This window comes from Betta splendens, chromosome 15, assembly GCF_900634795.4.
Source record: "Betta splendens chromosome 15, fBetSpl5.4, whole genome shotgun sequence".
Taxonomy (NCBI): Eukaryota; Metazoa; Chordata; class Actinopteri; order Anabantiformes; family Osphronemidae; genus Betta; species Betta splendens.
This window is the reverse complement of record NC_040895.2, coordinates 4045956-4069560: the sequence shown is the minus strand read 5'-3', so window position 1 is coordinate 4069560 and position 23605 is coordinate 4045956. Positions and strand designations below refer to the sequence as shown.

Below are 23605 nucleotides of genomic sequence, written 5' to 3'. Positions count from 1 at the left end.
TTTCAAGTCCCCACCTTGGCCGTGCCCCTCCCCCACATTATTGTCTTTATGGATCTGCCTGATCCTTCGAACAGCAATAATAAAGAGGCAATAATAAAGTTATTGTCATGTCCTGCTTCAGCAGTGAATTTCAGTTTGATCTGAGTTATTCCTGTGTCCCTGTACTTTCTTTGTTCTCTTGTCTGTCGATCTGGCCTCAGTTTATGTACTGAGTATGTCTACCTAATGTTAAAATTTCCCTATTGGGGGTTTGGGCCAGTCTGTCAGCCATTAGCAACAACTTCAATACATTCACAGCTCTAAATTAAGGTGGCATTAATATAAAGTTTATTTAGTCAAGTTAATACTTTTTCCCTGTAAGGAATTTGGTCTGCTCAGTTTTCCTGCCACTTAGTAGGCTCCCTTTCAGTCCAGTGGGTGTGTACAGTGTAGCCTTTTGTATCTGAGTTTAGTGCACATTTAGTATTTTGAAAAAAAAATAAAAAATATCTGTATTCATGCAAACATAATTCTTATATAAGGATTTTTAAAATCTACATTCTGTTTATTTGTTTTTCCAACTGTAGTTTAGTTAGGTAATATTTTTTTCAGTTAGCAAAAAATATATATATAGTGCTTTCAATCACTCTCAGTAACAGTAGATATTACACTGATCCTGACATTTGAAGTCCCCACCTTCACCATGTCCCCCCTATAAACTACTGCCCAGTAATCTTGCAGTTTGTTCTTTTACACCTCTGAGCCGTTGGTTTCTGTTGTGCTATTTATAACAATGTGCGGAGTTAATCTGGTGTGCGCCATATGACAAATCAAGCGCCCCCTTTTGATTGCCACGCCTGCTCCCTTGGAGCGGAGAGACAGCATTCATGCGACACAGAAGAGTGGAGCTGCTTGCCAAGCAACGACAGAAATGGTAAGCTTTGAGTAATTAAACTAAACTTCCATTATAATATTGGGCTGTTTAATTCACTTGTATGTGGTTTGGACATTATATTAACTCGAGTAAGGTGTTCTGAAACTCTACTACTGTAGCTTCAATGGCCATCTTAGCCAACAGCAATGCGCTAGCTAGCTAGTCTGCACATGCTGTAGTGCCACACAACCAGGTTTGACCTTGCTTCTTTTGACACTAATTTTCATGCAAAATTCTAATTTAAATAATAAAATAATGCAGCAACAAAAAAATAACATTGTCACATATAAAACGTCATCTAGTTGCAGTGAAAAGATATTCAGTAGTTGGGGATGGTGAATGATTCAGTCAGCTGCAGGTGACTCACTGGTGAGGAGGGGATAAACTCAAGTCTCCCTCATTATCTTATTAGGCCCCAAATAGAAGTGAAACGTACCTAGCGGACAGATTTGAGGTCTCCTACTAACTGATACTGAAAGAGCTACTTGTGTAGTATAAATGTATATTAACGGCACAGTCCAGACTATCCCTCTGTTCCTATTCCATTGTACTGTATGCAATATTGATTACTTAATCTTGTGTATGTGCTGTGTTAATATTTGCTTTGTGTTTTCCACAGAATCTAGCTGTGGTCTGTGATACAATTGACACAGATGAGGATGACACCGGTGTCACAGATGCTGCCTCATGAATTTCACTTTCATCTACACAATCATCAGGTGTGCGGCTAAGTTGTGCTTAGTTAGTTGCTTAGACGGTTGTTGTAGTACTGGGATCAACATAAGAGCATTTGCAAATAAATGACAAAGAGGGAAATATATAGTCAGGTCCATAAATATTGGGACAGCAACACAATTCCAACATTTTTGGCTCTATACACCACCGCAATAGATTTGAAATGCAACGACAAAGATGTTTTTCAACTGCAGACTGTCAGCTTTAATTTGAAGGTATTTACATTAAAATCAGGTGAACGGTGTAGGAATTATTATTATTGACAGTTTGCATATATGCCCCCCACTTTTTAAGTGAGTAATGCATGAGTAATGGGACAATAATAATAATTATAAATCAAACTTATTCTTTTTAATACTGGATTGCAAATCTTTTGCAGTCAAGGTTAGTCAGTCGTTAATGAGACTATTATAGAGTTCAGCAAATAACCACTCACACTTATTAGGGTGCTTTTATTCTGAGGGCTACATCTAAATATTTTGCTTTAATAGGGCTATTCTTGCTATTGAATGATAAATTATGACTATCTAATGACTATTTTATTGTTTAGTAATCACTCACACACAACCTCTAAATCCTTTTAAAATAAAAGCACCAATGTAATTTATTACCCTAAATGGCAAGATTTTTGTTTCTGACTGGTAAATTTTTACTAGTTATTAAACTATTACGCAGGTATTTATTTACAAATACGTTCTTCAAATCAAAAAGCTAGTCAGCTTATTTATGATTGTCAACAATGCACCTTGGTCAACTTTTTAATCTTTGACATCTTTTTACCTTGGTCAATTTTTGAATCATTGTCATCTCTTTAATATTGTCATATTGTCATCATCTTTTTAATCGCCATCTTTTGTCATCGTTTTAATCTTTGTCAACGTTTTCTCGTTTTCATCGTTTTCATCGTTTTGCCGTAGTCAACTTTTGGACGTAGTCAACCTTTTGACGTCAGCAGCTTAATCAGCGTTTGGCATCGTTGCGGCAGCAGATCAGCTCTCCCACGTAATTTCTCGAGAAATTACTTTTTCTAGTTAGTGGAAGAGCTGAACAGCTCTCACAATATTGTTATCTTCGGTCTTTATTATTAGTGGGAGAGCTGAACAGCTCTCACACTATTGATATCTTCGCTCTTTATTTTTCTTCTTATTAGTGGGAGAGCTGAACAGCTCTCACACTATTGAGATCTTCGCTCTTTATTAGTGGGAGAGCTGAACAGCTCTCACACTATTGATATCTTCGCTCTTTATTAGTGGGAGAGCTGAACAGCTCTCACACTATTGATATCTTCGCTCTTTATTAGTGGGAGAGCTGAACAGCTCTCACACTATTGATATCTTCGCTCTTTATCACAGTGAATGCTGCAAAGCATTCACTGTATTGTTTTTCTAAGCTTTATTATCACAGTGAATGCTGCAAAGCATTCACTGTATTGTTTTTCTAAGCTTTATTAGTGGGAGAGCTGAACAGCTCTCACACTATTGAGATCTTCGCTCTTTATTAGTGGGAGAGCTGAACAGCTCTCACACTATTGAGATCTTCGCTCTTTATTAGTGGGAGAGCTGAACAGCTCTCACACTATTGATATCTTCGCTCTTTATTTTTAGTGGGAGAGCTGAACAGCTCTCACACTATTGATATCTTCGCTCTTTATTAGTGGGAGAGCTGAACAGCTCTCACACTATTGATATCTTCGCTCTTTATTAGTGGGAGAGCTGAACAGCTCTCACAATATTGATATCTTCGCTCTTTATTAGTGGGAGAGCTGAACAGCTCTCACAATATTGATATCTTCGCTCTTTATTAGTGGGAGAGCTGAACAGCTCTCACACTATTGATATCTTCGCTCTTTATTAGTGGGAGAGCTGAACAGCTCTCACACTATTGATATCTTCGCTCTTTATTAGTGGGAGAGCTGAACAGCTCTCACACTATTGATATCTTCGCTCTTTATTAGTGGGAGAGCTGAACAGCTCTCACACTATTGATATCTTCGCTCTTTATTAGTGGGAGAGCTGAACAGCTCTCACACTATTGAGATCTTCGCTCTTTATTATTATTATTTCGCCCTGTTTTTCGGCCGCTATCTACTTCTCAACGCTTCATCGTAGAATCATCGTTCAATGTTCTAAACGTGCGTCATCGTTAGACGATGCAGGCTATTACTTTTCACGTTTTCAGCTTTTCAACTTTTAACGTTATTCAACTTTTTCCGTCGTTTTTTTTATAATGGTCGTCTATGGGAATCATCGTTCAACTTTCTGTCAACTTCCCTCTTTTCATCAGCGTCTATCATCGTCATACTTTGGCGTAGAAACGTCATTTCAACGTCAAAAGCGTCTATCATCTTTCAACGTTCTCCGTGTAAATCAGCGTCCTCGTATCTTTTATAGTTTTCGACTTGTGAGCGTTTAAATATGGTGTGGTTTTTGTTAAATTTTCAGCTTTTCCATTAGTGTGTATTGGGTCAGTTAGAGTGCGTGATGTCACAGCTACAGTGAGAAGGTGCGCTTTTTTAAGACAGAACTTCTGTCTCTAACTTGTCACTACAGCCACAATTTTTACTCTATCAACGTAATTACTTCACTAAATCGTAGTCATATTTGTCTTCTCTCTAATGATGTGTCTGGCTTTACCCTCAGACCTATACTTTAGTCGCTATCGACCTCAAAGTGCAGAGAGATCCTGAAATTCTCCCATAGACTCTAATGATAATTTTTGGCAGACGTCTGGGGAGAAAAACAGAGGAGACGTATTTTGAAATTGCCACTGTGGCTACAAACGTTTGTCCTCAAACATAAAATTCACACCATTTGCTCATTGAAGCCGTGGGACTCGTAAAATGAAATAATTTTTGTGATAACTATCATGGTTTAGCTGGAACAAGCCTGTTTATACAGGGTAAAACTCTGCTTTCACAGAGCAGAGTGAGCCTGATTTTCCCGCCTTTTGTCTCCATGGCGACGGCGCAGCTGCAGATTTGACTGACAGGTCAAACTCCTGATGCTCAGTGTAGACAGCAGTTCCATGCTTGTTACTGATTACTCAACTACACTATTGGATTGTGTAGTAATTAAGCACACACTTCCTCTTAATCCTTTCAAAATAAAAGCACCAAGCCAAATAATTAGCTTTAATAGCAATATTTCAACTTTTAGATGGGTAATTATGACTATTTAAAGATAGAATAACAGTTTAGTAATTACCCACACGTGCTTCCTCTACATCCTTTCAAAATAAAAGCACCAATGCCAATTATTAGCTTTAACTGCACTGTTTTTGCCTTTGAATGGGTAATTATGATTATTAATGGGTAATTAAAGACTAATTGACAGTTACGCTATTACCCCCACACATTTCCTCTAAATCCTTTCAAAATAAAAGCACCAATTACAATTTATTACCTTTAATGGCAAGATTGATTAAAAAAAAATTGTGGTTCTGAATACTTACCAATCGTTAATGGGACTACTTTAGAGTTCAGTAAATAGCCACTCAAACTTATTAGGGTGCTTTTATTCTGAAAGGGCTAAATCTAAATCTTTTGCTTTAATAGGGCCATTCTTGCTATTGAATGATAAATTATGACTATCTAATGACTATTTTATAGTTTAGTAATCGCCCACACACAACCTCTAAATCCTTTCAAAATAAAAGCACCAATGTAATTTATTACCTTAAATGGCAAGATTTTTGTTTCTGACTGGTAAATTTCTACTAGTTATTAAAATATTACACAGTTAGGTAATTATTTACAAATACTTTCTTCAAATCAAAAAGATAGTCAGCTTATTTATGATTGTCAACAATGCCCCTTGGTCAACTTTTTAATCTTTGACATCTTTTAACCGTGGTCAACTTTTGAATCATTGTCATCTCTTTAATATTGTCATAGTATGACCTTGGTCATCTTTTTAATCATCATCTTTTTAATCGCCATCTTTTGTCATCGTTTTAATCTTTGTCAACGTTTTCTCGTTTTCATCGTTTTCATCGTTTTGCCGTAGTCAACTTTTTGACGTCAGCAGCTTAATCAGCGTTTGTCATCGTTGCGGCAGCAGATCAGCTCTCCCACGTAATTTCTCGAGAAATTACTTTTTCTAGTTTTTCTTCTTATTTCGCCCCGTTTTTCGGTCGCTTTCATCGTCCCAACGCTTCGTCGTAGAATCGCCGTTCAACTTTCTAAACGTGTGTCGTCTTTAGGGGATGGGGGCTATTACTTTTCACGTTTTCAGCTTTTCAACTTTTAACGTTATTCAACGTTTTTCGTCGTTTTTTTTATAATGGTCGTCTATGGGAATCATCGTTCAACTTTTTGTCAACTTGCCTCTTTTCGTCAGCTTCTGTCATCGTCATACTTTGGCGTAGAAACGTCATTTCAACGTCAAAAGCGTCTATCATCTTTCAGCGTTCTCCGTGTAAATCAGCGTCCTCGTATCTTTTATAGTTTTCGACTTGTGAGCGTTTAAATATGGTGTGGTTTTTGTTAAATTTTCAGCTTTTCCATTAGTGTGTATTGGGTCAGTTAGAGTGTGTGATGTCACAGCTACAGTGAGAAGGTGCGCTTTTTTAAGACAGAACTTCTGTCTCTAACTCGTCACTACAGCCACAATTTTTACTCTATCAACATAATTACTTCACTAAATCGTAGTCATACTTGTCTTCTTTCTAATGATGTGTCTGGATATACCCTCAGACCTATACTTTAGTCGCTATCAACCTCAAAGCGCAGAGAGATCCCGAAATTCTCCCATAGACTCTAATGATAATTTTCGGCAGACGTCTGGGGAGAAAAACAGAGGAGACATATTTTGAAATTGCCACTGTGGCTACAAGCTTTTATCCTCAAACATAAAATTCACACCATTTGGTCATTGAAGCCTTGGGACTCGAAAAATGAACTAATCTTTGTGATAACTATTATGGTTTAGCTGGAACAAGCCTGTTTATACAGGGTGAAACTCTGCTTTTTACAGAGCAGAATGAGCCTGATTTTCCCGCCTTTTGTCTCCATGGCGACGGCGCAGCTGCAGATTTGACTGACAGGTCAAACTGCTGATGCTCAGTGTACAGAGCAGTTCCATGCTTGTTACTGATTAGTCAACCACACTATTGCATTGTGTAGTGATTACGCACGCACTTCCTCTAAATCCTTTCAAAATAAAAGCACCAAGCCAAATAATTAGCTTTAATAGCAGTATTTCTGCTTTTAGATGGGTAATTATGACTTTTTAAAGATAGATTAACAGATTAGTAATTACCCACACATGCTTCCTCTAAATCCTTTCAAAATAAAAGCACCAATGCCAATTATTAGCTTTAACTGCACTGTTTTTGCCTTTGAATGGGTAATTATGATTATTTAAAGACTAATTGACAGTTACGCTATTACCCCCACACATTTCCTCTAAATCCTTTCAAAATAAAAGCACCAATTACAATTTATTACCTTTAATGGCAAGATTGATTAGAAAATTTGTGGTTCTGAATACTTGCCAATCGTTATAGAGACTACTTTAGAGTTCAGTAAATAGCCACTCAAACTTATTAAGGTGCTTTTATTCTGAAAGGGCTAAATCTAAATCTTTTGCTTTAATAGGGCTATTCTTGCTATTGAATGATAAATTATGATTATCTAATGACTATTTTATAGTTTAGTAATCGCCCACACACAACCTCTAAATCCTTTCAAAATAAAAGCACCAATGTAATTTATTACCTTAAATGGCAAGATTTTTGTTTCTGACTGGTAAATTTTTACTAGTTATTAAACTATTACACAGGTAATTATTTACAAATACTTTCTTCAAATTAAAAAGCTAGTCAGCTTATTTATGATTGTCAACAATGCACTCTGGTCAACTTTTTAATCTGTGATATATTTTTTACCTTGGTCAACTTTTGAATCATTGTCATATTTTAATCTTGTCCTAGTATGACATTGGTCATCTTTAATCGCCATCTTTTGTCATCGTTTTATTCTTTGTCAACGTTTTCTCGTTTTCATCGCTTTGCCGTAGTCAACTTTTGGACGCAGTCAACTTTTTGACGTCAGCAGCTTAATCAGCGTTCGTCATCGTTGCGGCAGCAGATCAGCTCTCCCAGGTAATTTCTCGAGAAATTACTTTTTCTAGTTTTTCTTCTTATTTCGCCCCGTTTTTCGGTCGCTTTCATCGTCTCAACGCTTCGTCGTAGAATCGCCGTTCAACTTTCTAAACGTGTGTCGTCTTTAGGGGATGGGGGCTATTACTTTTCACGTTTTCAGCTTTTCAACTTTTAACGTTATTCAACGTTTTTCGTCGTTTTTTTATAATGGTCGTCTATGGGAATCATCGTTCAACTTTTTGTCAACTTGCCTCTTTTCGTCAGCTTCTGTCATCGTCATACTTTGGCGTAGAAACGTCATTTCAACGTCAAAAGCGTCTATCATCTTTCAGCATTCTCCGTGTAAATCAGCGTCCTCGTATCTTTTATAGTTTTCGACTTGTGAGCGTTTAAATATGGTGTGGTTTTTGTTAAATTTTCAGCTTTTCCATTAGTGTGTATTGGGTCAGTTAGAGTGCGTGATGTCACAGCTACAGTGAGAAGGTGCGCTTTTTTAAGACAGAACTTCTGTCTCTAACTTGTCACTACAGCCACAATTTTTACTCTATCAACGTAATTACTTCACTAAATCGTAGTCATACTTGTCTTCTTTCTAATGATGTGTCTGGCTTTACCCTCAGACCTATACTTTAGTCGCTATCAACCTCAAAGCGCAGAGAGATCCCGAAATTCTCCCATAGACTCTAATGATAATTTTCGGCAGACGTCTGGGGAGAAAAACAGAGGAGACATATTTTGAAATTGCCACTGTGGCTACAAGCTTTTATCCTCAAACATAAAATTCACACCATTTGCTCATTGAAGCCTTGGGACTCGTAAAATGAAATAATTTTTGTGATAACTATCATGGTTTAGCTGGAACAAGCCTGTTTATACAGGGTAAAACTCTGCTTTCACAGAGCAGAGTGAGCCTGATTTTCCCGCCTTTTGTCTCCATGGCGACGGCGCAGCTGCAGATTTGACTGACAGGTCAAACTCCTGATGCTCAGTGTAGACAGCAGTTCCATGCTTGTTACTGATTACTCAACTACACTATTGGATTGTGTAGTAATTAAGCACACACTTCCTCTTAATCCTTTCAAAATAAAAGCACCAAGCCAAATAATTAGCTTTAATAGCAATATTTCAACTTTTAGATGGGTAATTATGACTATTTAAAGATAGAATAACAGTTTAGTAATTACCCACACGTGCTTCCTCTACATCCTTTCAAAATAAAAGCACCAATGCCAATTATTAGCTTTAACTGCACTGTTTTTGCCTTTGAATGGGTAATTATGATTATTAATGGGTAATTAAAGACTAATTGACAGTTACGCTATTACCCCCCACACATTTCCTCTAAATCCTTTCAAAATAAAAGCACCAATTACAATTTATTACCTTTAATGGCAAGATTGATTAAAAAAAAATTGTGGTTCTGAATACTTACCAATCGTTAATGGGACTACTTTAGAGTTCAGTAAATAGCCACTCAAACTTATTAGGGTGCTTTTATTCTGAAAGGGCTAAATCTAAATCTTTTGCTTTAATAGGGCCATTCTTGCTATTGAATGATAAATTATGACTATCTAATGACTATTTTATAGTTTAGTAATCGCCCACACACAACCTCTAAATCCTTTCAAAATAAAAGCACCAATGTAATTTATTACCTTAAATGGCAAGATTTTTGTTTCTGACTGGTAAATTTCTACTAGTTATTAAAATATTACACAGTTAGGTAATTATTTACAAATACTTTCTTCAAATCAAAAAGATAGTGAGCTTATTTATGATTGTCAACAATGCCCCTTGGTCAACTTTTTAATCTTTGACATCTTTTAACCGTGGTCAACTTTTGAATCATTGTCATCTCTTTAATATTGTCATAGTATGACCTTGGTCATCTTTTTAATCATCATCTTTTTAATCGCCATCTTTTGTCATCGTTTTAATCTTTGTCAACGTTTTCTCGTTTTCATCGTTTTCATCGTTTTGCCGTAGTCAACTTTTTGACGTCAGCAGCTTAATCAGCGTTTGTCATCGTTGCGGCAGCAGATCAGCTCTCCCACGTAATTTCTCGAGAAATTACTTTTTCTAGTTTTTCTTCTTATTTCGCCCCGTTTTTCGGTCGCTTTCATCGTCCCAACGCTTCGACCGTAGAATCGCCGTTCAACTTTCTAAACGTGTGTCGTCTTTAGGGGATGGGGGCTATTACTTTTCACGTTTTCAGCTTTTCAACTTTTAACGTTATTCAACGTTTTTCGTCGTTTTTTTATAATGGTCGTCTATGGGAATCATCGTTCAACTTTTTGTCAACTTGCCTCTTTTCGTCAGCTTCTGTCATCGTCATACTTTGGCGTAGAAACGTCATTTCAACGTCAAAAGCGTCTATCATCTTTCAGCGTTCTCCGTGTAAATCAGCGTCCTCGTATCTTTTATAGTTTTCGACTTGTGAGCGTTTAAATATGGTGTGGTTTTTGTTAAATTTTCAGCTTTTCCATTAGTGTGTATTGGGTCAGTTAGAGTGTGTGATGTCACAGCTACAGTGAGAAGGTGCGCTTTTTTAAGACAGAACTTCTGTCTCTAACTCGTCACTACAGCCACAATTTTTACTCTATCAACATAATTACTTCACTAAATCGTAGTCATACTTGTCTTCTTTCTAATGATGTGTCTGGATATACCCTCAGACCTATACTTTAGTCGCTATCAACCTCAAAGCGCAGAGAGATCCCGAAATTCTCCCATAGACTCTAATGATAATTTTCGGCAGACGTCTGGGGAGAAAAACAGAGGAGACATATTTTGAAATTGCCACTGTGGCTACAAGCTTTTATCCTCAAACATAAAATTCACACCATTTGGTCATTGAAGCCTTGGGACTCGAAAAATGAACTAATCTTTGTGATAACTATTATGGTTTAGCTGGAACAAGCCTGTTTATACAGGGTGAAACTCTGCTTTTTACAGAGCAGAATGAGCCTGATTTTCCCGCCTTTTGTCTCCATGGCGACGGCGCAGCTGCAGATTTGACTGACAGGTCAAACTGCTGATGCTCAGTGTACAGAGCAGTTCCATGCTTGTTACTGATTAGTCAACCACACTATTGGATTGTGTAGTGATTACGCACGCACTTCCTCTAAATCCTTTCAAAATAAAAGCACCAAGCCAAATAATTAGCTTTAATAGCAGTATTTCTGCTTTTAGATGGGTAATTATGACTTTTTAAAGATAGATTAACAGATTAGTAATTACCCACACATGCTTCCTCTAAATCCTTTCAAAATAAAAGCACCAATGCCAATTATTAGCTTTAACTGCACTGTTTTTGCCTTTGAATGGGTAATTATGATTATTTAAAGACTAATTGACAGTTACGCTATTACCCCCACACATTTCCTCTAAATCCTTTCAAAATAAAAGCACCAATTACAATTTATTACCTTTAATGGCAAGATTGATTAGAAAATTTGTGGTTCTGAATACTTGCCAATCGTTATAGAGACTACTTTAGAGTTCAGTAAATAGCCACTCAAACTTATTAAGGTGCTTTTATTCTGAAAGGGCTAAATCTAAATCTTTTGCTTTAATAGGGCTATTCTTGCTATTGAATGATAAATTATGATTATCTAATGACTATTTTATAGTTTAGTAATCGCCCACACACAACCTCTAAATCCTTTCAAAATAAAAGCACCAATGTAATTTATTACCTTAAATGGCAAGATTTTTGTTTCTGACTGGTAAATTTTTACTAGTTATTAAACTATTACACAGGTAATTATTTACAAATACTTTCTTCAAATTAAAAAGCTAGTCAGCTTATTTATGATTGTCAACAATGCACTCTGGTCAACTTTTTAATCTGTGATATATTTTTTACCTTGGTCAACTTTTGAATCATTGTCATATTTTAATCTTGTCTTAGTATGACCTTGGTCATCTTTTTAATCATCATGTTTTTAATCGCCATCTTTTGTCATCGTTTTAATCTTTGTCATCGTTTCCTCGTTTTCATCGTTTTGCCGTAGTCAACTTTTGGACGTAGTCAACTTTTTGACGTCAGCAGCTTAATCAGCGTTTGTCATCGTTGCGGCAGCAGATCAGCTCTCCCACGTAATTTCTCGAGAAATTACTTTTTCTAGTTATTATTCTTATTATTTCGCCCCGTTTTTCGGTCGCTATCTACTTCTCAACGCTTCATCGTAGAATCATCGTTCAACGTTCTAAACGTGCGTCATCGTTAGACGATGCAGGCTATTACTTTTCACGTTTTCAGCTTTTAAACTTTTAACGTTATTCAACGTTTTTCTTCGTTTTTTTAAAATGGTCGTCTATGGGAATCATCGTTCAACTTTCTGTCAACTTCCCTCTTTTCATCAGCGTCTATCATCGTCATACTTTGGCGTAGAAACGTCATTTCAACGTCAAAAGCATCTATCATGTTTCATCGTTCTCCGTGTAAATCAGCGTCCTCGTATCTTTTATAGTTTTCAACTTGTAAGCGTTTAAATATCGTGTGGTTTTAGTTAAATTTTCAGCTTTTCCATTAGTGTGTATTGGCTCTGCTAGAGTGCGTGATGTCACAGCTACAGTGAGAAGGTGCGCTTTTTTAAGACAGAACTTCTGTCTCTAACTCGTCACTACAGCCACAATTTTTACTCTATCAACGTAATTACTTCTCTAAATCGTAGTCATACTTGTCTTCTTTCTAATGATGTGTCTGGATATACCCTCAGACCTATACTTTAGTCACTATCGACCTCAAAGTGCAGAGAGATCCTGAAATTCTCCCATTGACTCTAATGATAATTTTTGGCAGACGTCTGAGGAGAAAAACAGAGGAGACATATTTTGAAATTGCCACTGTGGCTACAAGCTTTTGTCCTTAAACATAAAATTCACACCATTTGCTCATTGAAGCCTTGGGACTCGTAAAATGAAATAATTTATGTGATAACTATCATGGTTTAGCTGAAACAAGCCTGTTTATACAGGGTGAAACTCTGCTTTTACAGAGCAGAGTGAGCCTGATTTTCCCGCCTTTCGTCTCCATGGCGACGGCGCAGCTGCAGATTTCACTGACAGGTCAAACTCCTGATGCTCAGTGTAGACAGCAGTTCCATGCTTGTTACTGATTACTCAACTACACTATTGGATTGTGTAGTAATTAAGCACACACTTCCTCTAAATCCTTTCAAAATAAAAGCACCAAGCCAAATAATTAGCTTTAATAGCAATATTTCTGCTTTTAGATGGGTAATTATGACTGTTTAAATATAGATTAACAGTTTAGTAATGACCCACACATGCTTCCTCTACATCCTTTCAAAATAAAAGCACCAATGCCAATTATTAGCTTTAACTGCACTGTTTTTGCCTTTGAATGGGTAATTATGATTATTTAAAGACTAGTTGACAGTTACGCTATTACCCCCACACATTTCCTCTAAATCCTTTCAAAATAAAAGCACCAATTACAATTTTTTACTTTTAATGGCAAGATTGATTAGAAAGTTTGTGGTTCTGAATACTAACCAATCGTTAATGAGACTACTTTAGAGTTCAGTAAATAGCCACTCAAACTTATTAGGGTGCTTTTATTCTGAAAGGGCTAAATCTAAATCTTTTGCTTTAATAGGGCTATTCTTGCTATTGAATGATAAATTATGACTATCTAATGACTATTTTATAATTTAGTAATCACTCACACACAACCTCTAAATCCTTTCAAAATAAAAGCACCAATGTAATTTATTATCTTAAATGGCAAGATTTTTGTTTCTGACTGGTAAATTTTTAATAGTTATTAAACTATTACACAGTTAGGTAATTATTTACAAATACTTTCTTCAAATCAAAAAGATAGTGAGCTTATTTATGATTGTCAACAATGCACTCTGGTCAACTTTTTAATCTTTGACATCTTTTTACCTTAGTCAACTTTTGAGTCATTGTCATATTTTAATCTTGTCTTAGTATGACCTTGGTCATCTTTTTAATCATCATGTTTTTAATCGCCATCTTTTGTCATCGTTTTAATCTTTGTCATCGTTTCCTCGTTTTCATCGTTTTGCCGTAGTCAACTTTTGGATGTAGTCAACTTTTTGACGTCAGCAGCTTAATCAGCAGCTTAATCAGCGTTTGTCATCGTTGCGGCAGCAGATCAGCTCTCCCACGTAATTTCTCGAGAAATTACTTTTTCTAGTTATTATTCTTATTCTTATTATTTCGCCCCGTTTTTCGGTCGCTATCTACTTCTCAACGCTTCATCGCAGAATCATCGGTCAACGTTCTAAACGTGCGTCATCGTTAGACGATGCAGGCTATTACTTTTCACGTTTTCAGCTTTTCAACTTTTAACGTTATTCAACGTTTTCCGTCGTTTTTTTATAATGGTCGTCTATGGGAATCATCGTTCAACTTTCTGTCAACTTCCCTCTTTTCATCAGCGTCTATCATCGTCATACTTTGGCGTAGAAAAGGTCATTTCAACGTCAAAAGCGTCTATCATCTTTCAACGTTCTCCGTGTAAATCAGCGTCCTCGTATCTTTTATAGTTTTCGACTTGTGAGCGTTTAAATATCGTGTGGTTTTTGTTAAATTTTCAGCTTTTCCATTAGTGTGTATTGGGTCAGTTAGAGTGCGTGATGTCACAGCTACAGTGAGAAGGTGCACTTTTTTAAGACAGAACTTCTGTCTCTAACTCGTCACTACAGCCACAATTTTTACTCTATCAACATAATTACTTCACTAAATCGTAGTCATACTTGTCTTCTTTCTAATGATGTGTCTGGATATACCCTCAGACCTATACTTTAGTCGCTATCAACCTCAAAACGCAGAGAGATCCCGAAATTCTCCCATAGACTCTAATGATAATTTTCGGCAGACGTCTGGGGAGAAAAACAGAGGAGACATATTTTGAAATTGCCACTGTGGCTACAAGCTTTTATCCTCAAATATAAAATTCACACCATTTGCTCATTGAAGCCTTGGGACTCGTAAAATGAAATAATTTTTGTGATAACTATCATGGTTTAGCTGGAACAAGCCTGTTTATACAGGGTGAAACTCTGCTTTTACAGAGCAGAGTGAGCCTGATTTTCCCGCCTTTCGTCTCCATAGCGACGGCGCAGCTGCAGATTTCACTGACAGGTCAAACTGCTGATGCTCAGTGTAGACAGCAGTTCCATGCTTATTACTGATTACTCAACTACACTATTGGATTGTGTAGTAATTAAGCACACACTTCCTCTAAATCCTTTCAAAATAAAAGCATCAAGCCAAATAATTAGCTTTAATAGCAATATTTCAACTTTTAGATGGGTAATTATGACTATTTAAAGATAGATTAACAGTTTAGTAATTACCCACACGTGCTTCCTCTACATCCTTTCAAAATAAAAGCACCAATGCCAATTATTAGCTTTAACTGCACTGTTTTTGCCTTTGAATGGGTAATTAAAGACTAATTGACAGTTACGCTATTACCCCCACACATTTCCTCTAAATCCTTTCAAAATAAAAGCACCAATTACAATTTATTACCTTTAATGGCAAGATTGATTAAAAAAATTTGTGGTTCTGAATACTTACCAATCGTTAATGGGACTACTTTAGAGTTCAGTAAATAGCCACTCAAACTTATTATGGTGCTTTTATTCTGAAAGGGCTTAATCTAAATCTTTTGCTTTAATAGGGCTATTCTTGCTATTGAATGATAAATTATGACTATCTAATGACTATTTTATAGTTTAGTAATAACTCACACATAACCTCTAAATCCTTTCAAAATAAAAGCACCAATGCAATTTATTACCCTAAATGGCAAGATTTTTGTTTCTGACTGGTAAATTTTTAATAGTTATTAAACTATTACATAGTTAGGTAATTATTTACAAATACTTTCTTCAAATCAAAAAGCTAGTCAGCTTATTTATGATTGTCAACAATGGTCAACTTTTTAATCTTTGACATCTTTTCAGCTTGGTCAAATTTGGAATTTTTTAAATCGCCATCTTTTGTCATCGTTTTATTCTTTGTCAACGTTTTCTTGTTTTCATCATTTTCATCGTTTTGCCGCAGTCAACTTTTGGACGTAGTCAACTTTTTGACGTCAGCAGCTTAATCAACGTTTGGCATCGTTGCGGCAGCAGATCAGCTCTCCCACGTAATTTCTCGAGAAATTACTTTTTCTAGTTATTATTCTTATTATTTCGCCCCGTTTTTCGGTCGCTATCTACTTCTCAACGCTTCATCGTAGAATCATCGTTCAACGTTCTAAACGTGCGTCATCGTTAGACGATGCAGGCTATTACTTTTCACGTTTTCAGCTTTTCAACTTTTAACGTTATTCAACGTTTTTCGTCGTTTTTTTATAATGGTCGTCTATGGGAATCATCGTTCAACTTTCTGTCAACTTCCCTCTTTTCATCAGCGTCTATCATCGTCATACTTTGGCGTAGAAACAGCATTTCAACGTCAAAAGCATCTATCATCTTTCATCGTTCTCCGTGTAAATCAGCGTCCTCGTATCTTTTATAGTTTTCAACTTGTGAGCGTTTAAATATCGTGTGGTTTTAGTTAAATTTTCAGCTTTTCCATTAGTGTGTATTGGCTCTGCTAGAGTGCGTGATGTCACAGCTACAGTGAGAAGGTGCGCTTTTTTAAGACAGAACTTCTGTCTCTAACTCGTCACTACAGCCACAATTTTTACTCTATCAACGTAATTACTTCTCTAAATCGTAGTCATACTTGTCTTCTTTCTAATGATGTGTCTGGATATACCCTCAGACCTATACTTTAGTCGCTATCAACCTCAAAGCGCAGAGAGATCCTGAAATTCTCCCATTGACTCTAATGATAATTTTCGGCAGACGTCTGGGGAGAAAAACAGAGGAGACATATTTTGAAATTGCCACTGTGGCTACAAGCTTTTGTCCTTAAACATAAAATTCACACCATTTGCTCATTGAAGCCTTGGGACTCGTAAAATGAAATAATTTTTGTGATAACTATCATGGTTTAGCTGAAACAAGCCTGTTTATACAGGGTGAAACTCTGCTTTTACAGAGCAGAGTGAGCCTGATTTTCCCGCCTTTCGTCTCCATGGCGACGGCGCAGCTGCAGATTTCACTGACAGGTCAAACTCCTGATGCTCAGTGTAGACAGCAGTTCCATGCTTGTTACTGATTACTCAACTACACTATTGGATTGTGTAGTAATTAAGCACACACTTCCTCTAAATCCTTTCAAAATAAAAGCACCAAGCCAAATAATTAGCTTTAATAGCAATATTTCTGCTTTTAGATGGGTAATTATGACTGTTTAAATATAGATTAACAGTTTAGTAATGACCCACACATGCTTCCTCTACATCCTTTCAAAATAAAAGCACCAATGCCAATTATTAGCTTTAACTGCACTGTTTTTGCCTTTGAATGGGTAATTATGATTATTTAAAGACTAGTTGACAGTTACGCTATTACCCCCACACATTTCCTCTAAATCCTTTCAAAATAAAAGCACCAATTACAATTTTTTACTTTTAATGACAAGATTGATTAGAAAGTTTGTGGTTCTGAATACTAACCAATCGTTAATGAGACTACTTTAGAGTTCAGTAAATAGCCACTCAAACTTATTAGGGTGCTTTTATTCTGAAAGGGCTAAATCTAAATCTTTTGCTTTAATAGGGCTATTCTTGCTATTGAATGATAAACTATGACTATCTAATGACTATTTTATAGTTTAGTAATCGCCCACACACAACCTCTAAATCCTTTCAAAATAAAAGCACCAATGTAATTTATTATCTTAAATGGCAAGATTTTTGTTTCTGACTGGTAAATTTTTAATAGTTATTAAACTATTACACAGTTAGGTAATTATTTACAAATACTTTCTTCAAATCAAAAAGATAGTGAGCTTATTTATGATTGTCAACAATGCACTCTGGTCAACTTTTTAATCTTTGACATCTTTTTACCTTAGTCAACTTTTGAGTCATTGTCATATTTTAATCTTGTCTTAGTATGACCTTGGTCATCTTTTTAATCATCATGTTTTTAATCGCCATCTTTTGTCATCGTTTTAATCTTTGTCATCGTTTCCTCGTTTTCATTGTTTTGCCGTAGTCAACTTTTGGATGTAGTCAACTTTTTGACGTCAGCAGCTTAATCAGCAGCTTAATCAGCGTTTGTCATCGTTGCGGCAGCAGATCAGCTCTCCCACGTAATTTCTCGAGAAATTACTTTTTCTAGTTCTTCTTATTATTATTTCACCCGTTTTTCGGTCGCTTTCATCGTCTCACCGCTTCATCGTAGAATCGTCGTTCAACTTTCTAAACGTGTGTCGTCTTGAGGAGATGGGGGCTATTACTTTTCACGTTTTCAGCTTTTCAACTTTTAACGTTATTCAACGTTTTCCGTCGTTTTTTTTATAATGGTCGTCTATGGGAATCATCGTTCAACTTTGTGTCAACTTTCCTCTTTTCATCAGCGTCTATCATCGTCATACTTTGGCGTAGAAACGTCATTTCAACTTCAGAAGCGTCTATCATCTTTCAACTTTATCAGTGTAAATCAGCGTCTTCGTATCTTCTATACTTTTCGACTTGTGAGCGTTTAAATACCGTGTGGTTTTTGTTAAATTTTCAGCTTTTCCATTAGTGTGTATTGGCTCTGCTTGAGTGCGTGATGTCACAGCTACAGTGAGAAGGTGCGCTTTTTTAAGACAGAACTTCTGTCTGTAACTTGTCACTACAGCCACAATTTTTACTCTATCAACGTAATTACTTCACTAAATCGTAGTCATACTTGTCTTCTTTCTAATGATGTGTCTGCATATACCCTCAGACCTATACTTTAGTCGCTATCAACCTCAAAGCGCAGAGACATCCTGAAAGTCTCCCATAGATTCTAATGATAATTTTCGGCAGACGTCTGGGGAGAAAAACAGAGGAGACATATTTTGAAATTGCCACTGTGGCTACAAGCTTTTGTCCTTAAACATAAAATTCACACCATTTGCTCATTGAAGCCTTGGGACTCGTAAAATGAAATAATTTTTGTGATAACTATTATGCTTTAGCTGGAACGAGCCTGTTTATACAGGGTGAAACTCTGCTTTTACAGAGCAGAGTGAGCCTGATTTTCCCGCCTTTCGTCTCCATGGCGACGGCGCAGCTGCAGATTTGACTGACAGGTCAAACTGCTGATGCTCAGTGTACAGAGCAGTTCCATGCTTGTTACTGATTAGTCAACTACACTATTGGATTGTGTAGTAATTAAGCACGCACTTCCTCTAAATCCTTTCAAAATAAAAGCACCAAGCCAAATAATTAGCTTTAAAAGCAGTATTTCTGCTTTTAGTAGGGTAATTATGACTATTTAAAGTTAGATTAACAGTTTAGTAATTACCCACACATGCTTCATCTACATCCTTTCAAAATAAAAGCACCAATGCCAATTATTAGCTTTAACTGCACTGTTTTTGCCTTTGAATGGGTAATTATGATTATTTAAAGACTAATTGACAGCTACGCTATTACCCCCACACATTTCCTCTAAATCCTTTCAAAATAAAAGCACCAATTACAATTTATTACCTTTAATGGCAAGATTGATTAGAAAATTTCTGGTTCTGAATACTTACCAATCGTTAATGAGACTTCTTTAGAGTTCAGTAAATAACCACTCACACTTATTAGGGTGCTTTTATTCTGAAAGGGCTTAATCTAAATCTTTTGCGTTAATAGGGCTATTCTTGCTATTGAATGATAAATTATGACTATCTAATGACTATTTTTTAGTTTAGTAATAACTCACACACAACCTCTAAATCCCTTCAAAATAAAAGCACCAATGTAATTTATTACCCTAAATGGCAAGATATTTGATTCTGACTGGTAAATCTTTAATAGTTATTAAACTATTACATAGTTAGGTAATTATTTACAAATACTTTCTTCAAATCAAAAAGCTAGTCAGCTTATTTATGATTGTCAACAATGCACCTTGGTCAACTTTTTAATCTTTGACATCTTTTAACCGTGGTCAACTTTTGAATCATTGTCATCTCTTTAATATTGTCATAGTATGACCTTGGTCATCTTTTTAATCATCATCTTTTTATTCGCCATCTTTTGTCATCGTTTTAATCTTTGTCAACGTTTTCTCGTTTTCGTCGTTTTCATCGTTTTGCCGTAGTCAACTTTTGGACGTAGTCAACTTTGTGACGTCAGCAGCTTAATCAGCGTTTGTCATCGTTGCGGCAGCAGATCAGCTCTCCCACGTAATTAGTGGGAGAGCTGAACAGCTCTCACACTATTGATATCTTCGGTCTTTATTATTAGTGGGAGAGCTGAACAGCTCTCACACTATTGATATCTTCGGTCTTTATTATTAGTGGGAGAGCTGAACAGCTCTCACACTATTGATATCTTCGCTCTTTATTAGTGGGAGAGCTGAACAGCTCTCACACTATTGATATCTTCGCTCTTTATTTTTCTTCTTATTTCGCCCTGTTTTTCGGCCGCTATCTACTTCTCAACGCTTCATCGTAGAATCATCGTTCAACATTCTAAACGTGCGTCATCGTTGGACGATGCAGGCTATTACTTTTCACGTTTTCAGCTTTTCAACTTTTAACTTTATTTAACGTTTTCCGTCGTTTTTTTATAATGGTCGTCTATGGGAATCATCGTTCAACTTTCTGTCAACTTCCCTCTTTTCATCAGCGTCTATCATCGTCAGACTTTGGCGTAGAAACGTCATTTTAACGTCAAAAGCGTCCATCATCTTTCATCGTTCTCCGTGTAAATCAGCGTCCTCGTATCTTTTATAGTTTTCGACTTGTGAGCGTTTAAATATCGTGTGTTTTTTGTTAAATTTTCAGCTTTTCCATTAGTGTGTATTGCGTCTGCTAGAGTGCGTGATGTCACAGCTACAGTGAGAAGGTGCGCTTTTTTAAGACAGAACTTCTGTCTCTAACTTGTCACTACAGCCACAATTTTTACTCTATCAACGTAATTACTTCACTAAATCGTAGTCATACTTGTCTTCTTTCTAATGATGTGTCTGGCTATACCCTCAGACCTATACTTTAGTCGCTATCGACCTCAAAGCGCAGAGAGATCCTGAAATTCTCCCATTGACTCTAATGATAATTTTTGGCAGACGTCTGGGGAGAAAAACAGAGGAGACGTTTTTTGAAATTGCCACTGTGGCTACAAGCTTTTATCCTCAAACATAAAATTCACACCATTTGCTCATTGAAGCCTTGGGACTCGTAAAATGAAATAATTTTTGTGATAACTATCATGGTTTAGCTGGAACAACCCTGTTTATACAGGGTGAAACTCTGCTTTTACAGAGCAGAGTGAGCCTGATTTCCCCGCCTTTCGTCTCCATGGCGACGGCGCAGCTGCAGATTTCACTGACAGGTCAAACTGCTGATGCTCAGTGTAGACAGCAGTTCCATGCTTATTACTGATTACTCAACTACACTATTGGATTGTGTAGTAATTAAGCACACACTTCCTCTAAATCCTTTCAAAATAAAAGCACCAAGCCAAATAATTAGCTTTAATAGCAATATTTCTGCTTTTAGATGGGTAATTATGACTGTTCAAATATAGATTAACAGTTTAGTAATTACCCACACATGCTTCCTCTACATCATTTCAAAATAAAAGCACCAATGCCAATTATTAGCTTTAACTGCACTGTTTTTGCCTTTGAATGGGTAATTATGATTATTTAAAGACTAATTGACAGTTACGCTATTACCCCCACACATTTCCTCTAAATCCTTTCAAAATAAAAGCACCAATTACAATTTTTTTCCTTTAATGGCAAGATTGATTAGAAAGTTTGTGGTTCTGAATACTAACCAATCGTTAATGAGACTACTTTAGAGTTCAGTAAATAGCCACTCAAACTTATTAGGGTGTTTTTATTCTGAAAGGGCTAAATCTAAATCTTTTGCTTTAATAGGGCTATTCTTGCTATTGAATGATAAATTATGACTATCTAATGACTATTTTATAGTTTAGTAATTGCCCACACACAACCTCTAAATCCTTTCAAAATAAAAGCACCAATGTAATTTATTACCTTAAATGGCAAGATTTTCGTTTCTGACTGGTAAATTTCTACTAGTTATTAAACTATTACACAGTTAGGTAATTATTTACAAATACTTTCTTCAAATCAAAAAGATAATCATCTTATTTATGATTGTCAACAATGCACTCTGGTCAACTTTTTAATCTTTGACATCTTTTTACCTTGGTCAACTTTTGAGTCATTGTCATATTTTAATCTTGTCTTAGTATGACCTTGGTCATCTTTTTAACCATCATCTTTTTAATCGCCATCTTTTGTCATCGTTTTAATCTTTGTCATCGTTTTCTTGTTTTCATCGTTTTGCCGTAGTCAACTTTTGGACGTAGTCAACTTTTTGACGTCAGCAGCTTAATCAGCGTTTGTCATCGTTGCGGCAGCAGATCAGCTCTCCCACGTAATTTCTCGAGAAATTACTTTTTCTAGTTAGTGGGAGAGCTGAACAGCTCTCACACTATTGTTATCTTCGGTCTTTATTATTATTTTTCTTCTACTTATTCCGCCCTTTTTTTGATTGCTATCTACTTTTTAACGCTTCATCGTAGAATAGTCGTTCAACTTTCTAAACGTGTGTCATCTTTAGGAGATGTGGGCTATTACTTTTTATGTTTTCAGCTTTTCAACTTTTAACGTTATTCAACTTTTTTCATCGTTTTTTTATAATGGTCGTCTATGGGAATCATCGTTAAACTTTTTGTCAACTTCCCTCTTTTCATCAGCGTCTATCATCGTCATACTTTGGCGTAGAAACGTCATTTCAACTTCAAAAGCGTCCATCATCGCTCAACTTTCTCCTCGTAAATCAGCGTTGTCGTATCTTCTATACTTTTTGACTCGTGAGCGTTTAAATATGGTGTGGTTTTTGTTAAATTTTCAGCTTTTCCATTAGTGTGTATTGGGTCAGTTAGAGTGCGTGATGTCACAGCTACAGTGAGAAGGTGCGCTTTTTTAAGACAGAACTTCTGTCTCTAACTCGTCACTACAGCCACAATTTTTACTCTATCAACATAATTACTTCACTAAATCGTAGTCATACTTGTCTTCTTTCTAATGATGTGTCTGGCTTTACCCTCAGACTTATACTTTAGTCGCTATCGACCTCAAAGCACAGAGAGATCCTGAAATTCTCCCATAGACTCTAATGATAATTTTTGGCAGACGTCTGGAGAAAAACAAGGAGGAAACATATTTTGAAATTGCGACTGTGGCTACAAACGTTTGTCCTCAAACATAAAATTCACACCATTTGCTCATTGAAGCCTTGGGACTCGAAAAATGAAATAATCTTTGTGATAACTTTTATGGTTTAGCTGGAACAAGCCTGTTTATACAGGGTGAAACTCTGCTTTTTACAGAGCAGAATGAGCCTGATTTTCCCGCCTTTTGTCTCCATGGCGACGGCGCAGCTGCAGATTTGACTGACAGGTCAAACTGCTGATGCTCAGTGTACAGAGCAGTTCCATGCTTGTTACTGATTAGTCAACCACACTATTGGATTGTGTAGTGATTAAGCACGCACTTCCTCTAAATCCTTTCAAAATAAAAGCACCAAGCCAAATAATTAGCTTTAATAGCAGTATTTCTGCTTTTAGATGGATAATTATGACTTTTTAAAGATAGATTAACAGTTTAGTAATTACCCACACATGCTTCCTCTAAATCCTTTCAAAATAAAAGCACCAATGCCAATTATTAGCTTTAACTGCACTGTTTTTGCCTTTGAATGGTTAATTATGATTAT

The 23605-nt window shown here is 36.3% G+C and overlaps 1 protein-coding gene across 1 annotated transcript in view; it reads left to right on the top strand.

Moving 5' to 3' along the window:
• Positions 1-664: 664 nt before the first annotated feature.
• The window catches only part of LOC114842121 (uncharacterized), a 38035-nt gene continuing 15094 nt past the window's right edge, over positions 665-23605 (top strand). Inside the window, exons 1-2 of the transcript XR_003783260.3 lie at positions 665-913; positions 1533-1632. The gene's annotated coding sequence lies outside the window, so the exon portion shown is untranslated. The remainder of the gene's footprint in view (positions 914-1532; positions 1633-23605) is intronic.